Source organism: Macaca mulatta, chromosome 13, assembly GCF_049350105.2.
Source record: "Macaca mulatta isolate MMU2019108-1 chromosome 13, T2T-MMU8v2.0, whole genome shotgun sequence".
NCBI lineage: Eukaryota > Metazoa > Chordata > Mammalia > Primates > Cercopithecidae > Macaca > Macaca mulatta.
The window spans coordinates 15,559,054-15,570,625 of NC_133418.1; positions in this window are offsets into that span (position 1 = coordinate 15,559,054).

Sequence of the window (11,572 nt, forward strand, 5' to 3'; positions counted from 1 at the left end):
AGCCTATGATTAGCAAGATATTAATCAGCAGTAACAGTTGCAGCAAAAGCTGGTCACAAACAATCCATAGAAACAGGAAGTGAAGCTAGACAACCGGTCAGACCAGAAATTCTCAGAAGGGAGTATGCCTTAACCCTAAAGAGGCCTAGAAGAGCCGTGGCAAGATGAGGGCGTTTATAGCCCTCTCTTATCCATATGAACAGGTGCCCCTCATGCATCCGTTTATAGGCTCTCCACAAGGGTCACATTCCATTCCCAGAGCTGTGAACATCTGCTTTTCTGGGATAGGAATCTTGGTGATGTGAAACCTCCCCGACTGCACGTCCGTTCATAGGCTCCCTGCAGGAGGAAGCACATCATGTGCTGTTGGCTCATTCTGGCAGTCCAACCTGGCATTGTCTTTACACAATCCTGCATGCAATTTTGTATTTACAATAATCAGGAGCATTTCATCTTTTATTCCATATCAATAGTTTCAGGGGGTCTCCCTACATCAATGAGAGGTTTTCATGTTATTCTTGCTAGGACTTGGAGTACAATTATTGTTTTAAGTAGCTTAGGCGCAAGAGGCTTCAAATTCCTTTAGTGTCTTTGTTTGTCTCTGTCTCCTAGACTCTGGGCTACTTTAAGTTCTGCTCCTCAGAAAAATTCTTTCTCTTGCTGCTCTTTTACCCATAGTCCATCATTTTTATGCTGGAGCCACGTTGGTGTTGTGACAGGTGTTAAGGGAAGGGAGGTCTTCTTTACAGTTACAATTAAATCTCAGTCTTTTACTGGGTCTGTTTCCCTAGGCCATGATCTTCACAATTATTTCTCTACTGAGATGGCATCTCTCCTTTTTCTTTCTCCCACTGAATAAGACAGGGAGACTAAAGCCTAGATGGTACTAAATTGGGAATAATGTCGTTCCCCATGTGAGATAAGGCTCTAGTAAATTCTTTTCCCTTATAAAGTAGTCTTTTGTTATGAAAAATTTTCTCAGTATATTTTACAAGTGTTACTATTCCTGTCCCTCTGCCAGAGTCACAGAGGAACGGAGAAAGTTCTTAGGTCCTCACCATAAGAATCTGATGAGGCTCCTGGAAATAAAATCCACAAGGTCCCTGGGCAACTCCTCAGACTGTTGTGCATAGGAGATTTTATTCTCAAACTGGTCCACACGCAGCCTCCAGCAGTTCAACAAAATTACCATTTAGAAGTTTCTGCTAGTTTATGGCTTTAGTGGCTTCATTACAGGTAGGTGGATCTGAATGCTTTTGATCTACTCATCTGTCTAATTTTGGAGTACACTAAAGTGTTCAGGAAATGTTAGATGTTGGGGGCTTTTTTTTTTCTTTTGGTAAAGATGGTGATGTGGCAACTTCCAGTCTGTGATGGTTACTTTTATATGTCAACTTGACTGGGCCACTGGATACACAAAGTGCTGGATAAACGTTATTTCTGGGTGTGCCTGTGAGGGTGATTCTGGATGAGATTAAAATTTGAATTGGTCGACCTAGTAAAACAGATGGCCCTCCCTAATCTGGGTGGGCATTACTCAAACCATTGAGAGCTGGACTGGAACCAAAGGCAGAGGAAGGTTGAATTCATGTTCTGCCTGGCTGTTTGAGTCAGCACATCAACCTCCTTGTGCCTTCAGTGCTCCTTGTTGTCATGCCTTCAGACTTGAACTAGAATTTATATCATTGGCTTTATGGCCTTCCAGGCCAGGCAGGTATTCAGCTTGCAGAGAGCAGATCATGGAACTTCTTAGCCTCTATAATCACATAAGCAAACTTTTTAGGATAAATCATACACACACACACACACACACACACGTACACACACATATGCTATTGCTTCTCTAGAGAACCCTCAGTAAGACACAAGTTCTGTATAAGTGTCAGAAGTCACCTATACCTAAAGTTTTAGCATACAGAAAACATATATTCTGTAAAAGGTTCACTGACGGTGACTGTGAGATAGGCCATTCCTGCTTCTACCCCTTCACCCTCAACATATGTATTCTAAATTTGTATCACATACTGGCCTTTGGTTCATTACATGGACCTCAGCCTGGAGCACAATGCCCTTCTCCCCCAGCATGTTGTTCATACATTGAAGATTTAGTTGACTTATTATCATGCTATAAGGTCAGTTGCTTCTGGATATATGCTGAGTTTAATGGATTATTTAGTTATGCAACCATTTTTTTGCATGCTCTTTAATAAATCTTCTTCTCAGGTCATGTGCAGCAGATGAAGTCAATATATTAGGTAGTTTTTAATACCTCAGAGTGTCATGCTGGTTGAAGAACTGCAGGTAGGGTAGGTAAATCCATATCTATAATGTGTGTTAACTCCAGGGGGAACAAACCTCTATCCTGTCCAATGTGGTAAGGATAGATATGTGATGTCACAATCTGCCATCAAACGGACTGATTTGTCTTCTCATGGGGTAGCTTCATATGCAGGGCTAAGAGAGTAGAGACAATCTGGCAGAGTAGACATTTATCAGGGGCAAAAGCTAGAATAACATTGAAAGGAGATTAGGGGCCCATAAATAGTCTCTATCCCTCGTACTATGACAACTAAATTTATAAACACATTCAGTGGACACTGTATAGACCCCTGTTATTGATACCATCTCCTGTGGTAATTGCCCATCTTGTGAGCATTGAGACATAAAAAGCTTCAGGTTTTGTGTCCTTTCTTTTTGTTTGTTTGTTTTGTTTTGTTTTTTGAGACGGAGTCTCACTCACCCAGGCTGGAATGCAATGTCGTGATCTCGGCTCACTGCAACCTCCACCTCCTGGGTTCAAGCAATTCTCCTGCCTCAGCCTCCTGAGTAGCTGGGAATACAGGCATGTGCCACCATGACTTGCTAATTTTTGTATTTTTAGTAGAGACAGGGTTTCACCATGTTGATTAGGCTGGTCTCAAACTCCTGACCTTGTGATCCATCTGCCTTGGCCTCCCAAAGTGCTGGGATTACAGGTGTGAGCCACCGTGCCCAGCCCTTTGTGTCCTTTTAATAGGCTCACCCATGTGTCTCTTCTCCAGACTTGCTTCTTCCTGACCTTTCAGTCTTCTTTCCTCTAGGCTTCTTATCCACTAGCCAAACCATTTGCCACTGTAAGCAGATAATGGATATCTGTGCTTTAGACCATTTCTCTTTTCACACAAAGGTAATACACACTTAGAAGTTTTTGGTTCACCTTCCACTTTATAACTACCACTTAGTAGAACTGCGATTTAACAGCAGTCTATATTAGGGTAGCAATAACACAGATGAAGCCATCATCTGTGAATTAGGGCTGAAAACTTTGCGATACATCAGTGAGTCTGAGGGAACTCCTCTCAATGTTAAGGTCTGATTTAAGAGAAAGGAATTGGTGCAACAAAATAAGGTAATAAGGAGTTGAAACTATCTCATAATGAGAATCTGGGTCTGATTTTCAGTCTGGTTAGCCCCTTATCATGGGAGATTAATCCTTTCTTAAACCCTGCCATATAGAATCACTGGCTTTCACAGCATGACCTAGTTTGGCAGTCAGCTGTCTTGAATCCATATTTTTTTTCCCCAAAACTTCACAGTTGTCAATGAAAGCCAGCCTATTCTGTGGTTATTAATATTACCACTGTCACCATACCTTCTGAGCATCACCAATCCAATATACCCCAACACTTTATATTCCAGCTACTTTATATCCCAACACTTAATTTTCCTTGTATGTCTCCTAGTTTATACTTTCTTGCAGGTATAAATTTCTATGACTGTGATGCCAGGTATTATCACTAAGCCACTTATCTTTAGCAATGGGCTTCTACTTGCAACAGAACAATAAATAACCAAATCCCCCAATCCCATCTTGAGGTTCTGCTTTCTAAATCAAATTCTAGTACCAACTCAATTAGCCTGTTTTCTCAGAAAGCACAAAATTTTATATGCTACTAATATATTGTGGAATGAAATATAGGGAAGTAGAAATGACAGAAAAGATGAGTGAGACAGAGAATGACAAAGAGAAAATATAACGTATGATACTGAGCTGAGCACTACTTGACAGCAAGAATAACTAATTGCTAAATTTTGTGGGATAGTCTTAGAAGAGACCTTATGGACTTTTGCATCTCAGGACAGTCAGTACGGTGGGAAGAGATGAGGAAAATGTTTATTTGCTGTTCTTGACTTCCACTGGTCAAAGTCTCGTCCTGATCTTTAGCAGTAATTCTTAAGTTAAAAAGATTATTAGGTTAATATTTTTTATAATGTAAATGATATAACCATTTCCCAGCTAATAGAAAATTTGTAGAATATGCTAGAGTTGCTGACATGTTTTTGTTACTTTGAAAAATTAATACAATTGAAAGAAACATCCATTGTAAAAAATGTAATAAATATGCAAAATAAATTTGCAATTGGTCTGTCATAATTACTACCAATGCAGGTACAACTTTGTACAAAATAAGTAAAAAGTAAAATTGGGGAAAAACAACTATCTACAAATTAACAGATAATTTTAATATCCCATAGGAATACAAATGAAGTATATGCTTCATTAATATTATTTTGACAGTTTCTATCATTAAGCACCATAATATTCTTTTTCCAAAAGAAAACTAAGTAAAACCTATTTAATGAGCTATATGCAACAATGTAATTTAACAGGGTTAAAACTAGTCAACATAGAAATTCAAGCAGCTACCAAAAGAGAAGCGACAAAATGTATTCTAATTACAATAGTGCAAATCACCACGGACGTTCTCCTAAGCTTGTTTTTAGCTTAATAATATGTGTTGGCAGAATATTATCTTTATTAGCTAGTTGTTTGTCTTTAGAATAAGCTTCAAGTTTCTTGATAGATAAAATATTGCTTGCTAAAATAACTTTACTTACCTTTTAGTGGCTATGTCATTTATTCATGTATGAAAAAAACAGTCTTAATTTTTTCCAAGGTTAACTATAGGAACAATGTTGTACAGCATATTTCTAGAAATTATCTTGCATAGTTGAAATGTTATACCTGTTGGCCAGTCATTCTCCATTACCTTTTCCTTCAGCTTCCGAAAACCACCAATCTACTCTCTGTTTCTGAGTTTGACTATTTTAGATACCTCATATAAGTGGAATTATGTAGTATTTGCTGTTGTGTTCATTTCACTTAGCATAATATCTTCCAGGTTCACTCATGTTGTTGCAAATGTCAAGATTTCCTCTTTTTTTAAGGCTGAATAATATTTCGTTATATGTACACACCACATTTTCTTTATGCATTCATTTATTAATGGACAATTAGGTTGTTTCTAAATCTTGGCTATTGTGAATAATCCTGCAATGAGGATAGGAGTGCAGATAACTCTTCAAGATCCTGATTTCAATTATTTTGGGTATATACACAGACGTGGGCTTGTTGAGTCATAAGGTAGTTCCGTTTTTAAATTTTTTGAGGAAGGTTCATACCATTTTCCAGAATAGCTGCACCAATTTACATTTCCATCAACAGTATACAAATGTTCTCTTTTTTTTTTTCTCACTTTAACTAACACTTGTTTTATTTCCTCTCTCAACTCTCTGTCTCTCTCTCTCTCTCTCCTTAAAAATAGTCATTCCAAGAGGTGGAGATGATATTTCACTGTGATTTTGATTTTTATTTCCATGATAATTAGCAATATTGAGCATTTTTTTTCATATAGTTGTTGGGCATTTGTATGTCTTCTTTGGAAGAAAAAAATGTCTAATTAGATTCTTTGCCCATTTTTAGTTGGATTATTTGGTTTTGTCTGTCTTTGAGTAGTATGAGTTCCTTACATATTTTGAATATTAACCTTTTATCAGATATCTGGTTTGCCAATATTTTCTCCTGTTCTGTTCATTGTCTCTTCACTGTATTGATTGTTTTATTTGCTATGCAGAAGGATTTTAGTTTGCTATAGTCCCATTTATGTAATATTGCTTTTGTTCATTGTGCTTTTGGTGTCATATTTAATAAATTATTAACAAGCCCAATGCCCTAAAGACTTTTCCCCTGTTTCTTCTAGGAGTTTAACAGTTTCAGGTCTTCTGTTAAAATCTTCAACCCATTTTAAATTGACTTTTCTCTGTGGTGTAAGATAAAGTTGCAATTTCATTCTCTTGCATGTGGAAATCTAATTTTCTCAACCATACTTGTTGAAGAGAGCATCATTTTCTTATTGTGTATTCTCGGCACCCTTGTCAAATACCTTAACCATCTATGTTTGAGTTTATTTTTGGGATCCCTATTCTGTTTCATGGTCTGTATGTCTGTTTTAATGTTAGTCCCATACTGTTTTTGTTTGTTTGTTTTTGTTTTTGTTTGTTTTTTGAAATGGAGTTTAGCTCTTGTAACCCAGGCCAGAGTGCAATGGCGTGATCTTGGCTCACCACAACCTCCACCTCCTGGGTTCAAGCGACTCTCCTGCCTCAGCCTCTTGAGTAGCTGGGAGTACAGGCAGGCACCACCATGCCTGGGTTTTGTATTTTTGGTAGAGACAGGATTTCTCCATGTTGGTCAGACTGGTCTTGAACTCCCAATCTAAGGTGATCCTCCCACCGCAGCCTCCCAAAGTGCTAGGATTACAGGCATGAGCCACTGCACCCAGTCATACTGTTTTGATTACTATAGCTTTGTAATATCTTTGAAAACAATAACTATTATGTCTCCAGTTTTGTTCTTTTTCAAAATTTCATTGGCTATTTAGAGCCTTTTGTGGTTCCATATACATTTTAACATTTTTTTCTATTTCTTAAAAAAAAGAAACTACTATTGAGTTGTTGATAGGCCTTACCTATAGTTTGTAGATATCTTTAAGTAGGATGGACATTTTAACATCAGTATGTATTCCAATCTATGAGCATAAAATATTTTCACTAATTTGTGTCTTAATTTCTTTATTTGACAATTTGTAGTTTTTAATAAATGAGTCTTTTACTTCCTTTGTTGAGTTTATTCCCAAGTATTTTATTATTTTTGATGCTATTACAGATGGTTTTATTTTTAAAATTACTTTTTGGATAGTTTCTTTTTAGAGTATAGAAATACAATTCCTTTTTATGGTTAACATTTTATCATGAAATTTTACTGTATTCATTTTTAGATCTATTTTATACATAGTCTTTGGGATTTTCTACATATAAGATTGTATCATCTGTAAACAAAGATAATTTTACTTCTTCCATCCTAATTTGCATGCCTTTTTTAAATGACTAATTCCCCTGGCTAGGACTTCAATACTATATTAAATAAAAGTGGCAAGAATGGGCTTCTTACTTTGTTGTAATTCTTAGAGCAAAAGCTCTCTCTCTCTCTTTTTTAAACTATACAGCATGATATTAGCTATGGCTTTTCATAGATGGCCATTATGATGTTGAGGTATATTCTTTATATATCTAGTTTGCTGAAAGGTTTTTTTGTTTTTTTGTGTTTTTTTTTCTTCTATATTAAATTATAAAAGAGTGTTGAATTATATCAAATGCTTTTTCTGCATCTATTGAGATAACAATGTAATATTTATCCTTCAGTTTATTTGTGTGGTGTACCACATTAATTGATTTTTGTATGTTGAAACTTGCATCCTAAAAATAAATCCCACTTGCCCATGGTGTATGATCTTTTTAATATGCTGTTAGATTCAGTTTGCTAGTATTTTGTTGAAGATTTTTGCATCTATGTTTATCAAGTTTATTTCCCTGTAGTATTCTTTTCTTGTAGTGTCTTTGTCTGGCTTGGTTTTAGGGTAATTCGGGCCTCATAAAATGAACTCAGAAGTATTTCCTCTTCTCGATTTTTGAAGCATTTAGAAAGAATTGGTCCTAAGTTTTCTTTAAATTTTTGTTAGAATTCATCAGTGAAGCCATTTTGGCCAGGGCTTTTCTTCATTGGGAGGTTTTTTAATTACTGTTTCAAACTACTTATTTCTTATTGGTTGATTCAGGTTTCTATTTCTTCATGATTCAGTCTTGACAGGTTGTATATTTTTATGAATTTTAAAATTGCTTCCAGGTTATCCAATTTGTTGGTATATGATAATTCGTAACAGTCTCTGGTAATCCCTTTTATTTCATGGCACCAGTTGTAACGTCTTTGTCATTTATGATTTTATTTGAGTTTTATCTTAGTCTGTCTTGTGTTGCTATAATAGCCTACCAGAGACTGGATAATTTAAAAAGAAAATGAATTTATTTCATACAGTTCTGTAGCTGAAAAATCCAAGGTTGAAGGGCTTGAACCTGGCGAGGGCCTTCTTGCTGCATTGTGCTGTGGTGGAAAACAGAAAGATAAGAGAGCACACAAGAGAGCAAGAGGGATGGAGTCAAATTCATTCTGTGTAAGGGTACCACTCCTGCAATAACTAACCCACTCCCATCATAACAGCACTAATCCATTCATGAGAGTAAGGCCCTCATGGCCTAATCACCTCTTCAAGATCTTACCTCTTGACATGGTTTAGTTGTGTCCCCACCCAACTCTCATCTTGAATTGTAACTCTCACAAGTCTGACATGTCACAGGAAGGACCAAGTGGGAGCTAATTGAATTGTAGGGGGTGGGTGTTTCTGGTGCTTTCATCGTGATAGTGAATAAGTCTCACAAGATCTGATGGTTTTATAAAGGGGCATTTCCCTGCACAAGCTCTCTCACTTTGCCTGCTGCCATCCATGTAATAAGTGACTTGCCCCTCCTTGCCTTCTGCCATGATTGTGAGGCCCTGCAGCCACATGGAACTGCAAATCCATTAAACCTCTCTTTCTTTTGTAAATCGTCCATTCTTGAGTATGTCTTTATTAGAAGTGTGAAAATGGACTAATACACCTGTCAATACTGTTGCATTGGTGATTAAGTTTCCAACACATGCACCCTCAGAGACACATTTATATAATAGCCAGTCTACTCTCTTATTTTTAATCTAGTTAAGAGTCTATCAATTCTGTTGACTGTTTCAGAAAACCAATTCTTAATTTTGTTGATTTATTTTGTCTGTTTTCTATATTGTATTTTGTTTATTTTTGCTCCAATTACTATTATTTTCTTCTTTCTGCTTTGGCCTTAGTTTATTCTTCTTTTTCTAGTTACTTGAAGTATAAAATCAGGTTGCTCATTTAAAATCTTCCTTTTTATAATAGAGGTGTTTATTGCTATAAACTTTCTGCTTACTACTGTTTTTGTTGCATGACATAAGTTTTGGTATGCCGTGTTTTTGTTTTTGTTTGTCTTGAATAATTTCCTAATTTCCATGTTTATTTTTTTATTTGACTCACTGGGTATTTAATAGTGTTTTTAAATTTGCGTATGTTGTAAATTTTCCTGTTTTCCTTCTGTTCTTAATTTCTAGTTTCATTCATTTTGGCAAGAAAAGATATTTGATATAATTTCAATCTTTTTCAAATTGTTGAAACTTGTTTTGTGACCTAACCTGTGATCTATCCTGAAGAATGTTTCATGTACACTTGTGAAGAATTTTTATTCCAGTGCTGTTGGGTGGGATGTTCTCTATATCTCTGTTGGTTCCCTTTGGTCTATAGTGTTGTTCAAGTCTGTTGTTTCCTTATTAATTTTTTGTCAGAATTTTCTGTCCTTTGTTGAAATCTATTACTACTATCATATTGCTAGCTATTTCTCCCTTCAGACCTGCCAATGTTTGCTTTACACATGTAGGTGTTCTAATGTTGGGAACATACATATTTATAATTTTCATATTTTCCTGATGAATTGTATCTTCTTCATTACATAATGACTTTCTTTCTCTCTTGTGAAAGTTTTTGACTTAAAGTCCACTCTTTCTAATATAAATATAGTGACTCCTAATCTCTTTTTGTTATCATTTGCATGGATTTTCTTTCCATCCCTTCAATTTTAACCTATGTGGATCTTTTATTCTAAAGTGAATTTTTTGAAGATAGCAAATAGATCTTGGTTTTTAAATTCATTCTGCTAGTCTATGTGTTTTTGTTTGGGAAATCTACTCCATGTATATTTAAAGTAATTATTGATAGATAATGATTTACTATTTCCATTTTGTTAATTGTTTTCAGTTTTGTAGTTCTTTTGTCCCTGTTTTTTCTCCCCTTCTCTCTTCCTTTGTGATTTGTTGAATTTTTGTAGTGATACTTCTTAATTCTTTTCTCTTTTCTATTGTGTACTTACTATAGGTGTTTTCCTTGTGGTTACCAAGAGGCTTATATCTTTTATATTGTGTATTCCTTATCAAGTTTTTGTATTTCTAATTATTATAATACTTTTTTCTTTTAATTTTTATGCTAGCGATAAAGATGATTTACACACTGCTATTACATTATTATACTGCTCTATATTTTTCTATATATTTACCTTCACTAGTGAGTTTTATGTTTTCATATGCTTTTGTGTTGTTTAGTATCCTTCCATTTCAACTTAAAGATCTCCCTTTAGCATTTCTTGTAGTCAGGTTTTTAGTTTGTTCAGGCTGATATAACAAAATACCATAAGTCGGGTGGCTAATAAAGAGGAATTTTCTTCTCATAGTTCTGGAGGCTGGAAGATTCAAGATTAAGTTGCTGGCAGATTCAGTTTCTGGTGTCTTTTTTCCGGTTCATATATGACACTCTCTTGCTGTGTCCTCACATGACAGAAGGGACAAGGCACAAGATTTGTGAGCGCAAATCTCATCATGAGGGCTCTGTCTTCATTACCTACACAATTCCCAAAGTTCCCACCACCTAATACCTTCACATAGGTGATAAGATTCAGACATATGAATGAATTAGGGAGTAGGCACAAACATTTAGACCACAGCAGCAGGTCTAGTGGTGGTGAACTCCCTCAGCTTTTGTTTGCCTGTGTAAGGCTTTCTCTCTCTTTTATTTATGAAAGACCACATTTTCAGGTATAGTATTTATGGTTGTTATTTTTTTTCTTTTAGCACTTTGAATGTATCATTTCAATTCCTTCTTTTGTAACTATATATATTGTTGAGTGCTGAGAAACCCACTCATAGTCTTATGGAGACTTCTTTGTACATAGTAAGTCACTTTTGTCTTGTTTTTAAAACTCTTTGGTTTTTGACAATTTGATTTTAATGTGTTATGGTGTAAACTTCCTAGATTTCTTTCTTTTTGAGGTCTTTTAAGCTTTATGGAAATGAATGTCTATTTTTTTCCAGATTTGGGAAGTTTTTAACCATTATTTCTTCATATAAGCTTTCTTCCACTTTTCCTTTTTCCCTCTAAGGCATCTCTAATTTGTATAACTGATGATGTCTCACAATTCTCTTAAACTTTCTTCAGTCTATCTTTCCTTTTCGTTTTCCTCCTCTGATGATATTTTCAGTCTGTCTTCAAGTTCACTGATTCTTTTTTCTGCTTAATCAAGTTTGCCGTTAAATTCCTCAAGTAATGTTTTAGTTTAGTTATATTCTTCAACTCCAAAATTCCTGTTTGGTTCTTCTTTATTGTTTCTATTTCTTTGTTAGTATTCTTTTTTTTTTTTTTTTTTTTTTTGGTTCATGTATTATTGTCTTGATTTTATTTACTTGTCTTTCTGTGTTCTGTCATAATTCATTGAGTTTCTTTAAGACTATTTTAAAAAATTATTTGTC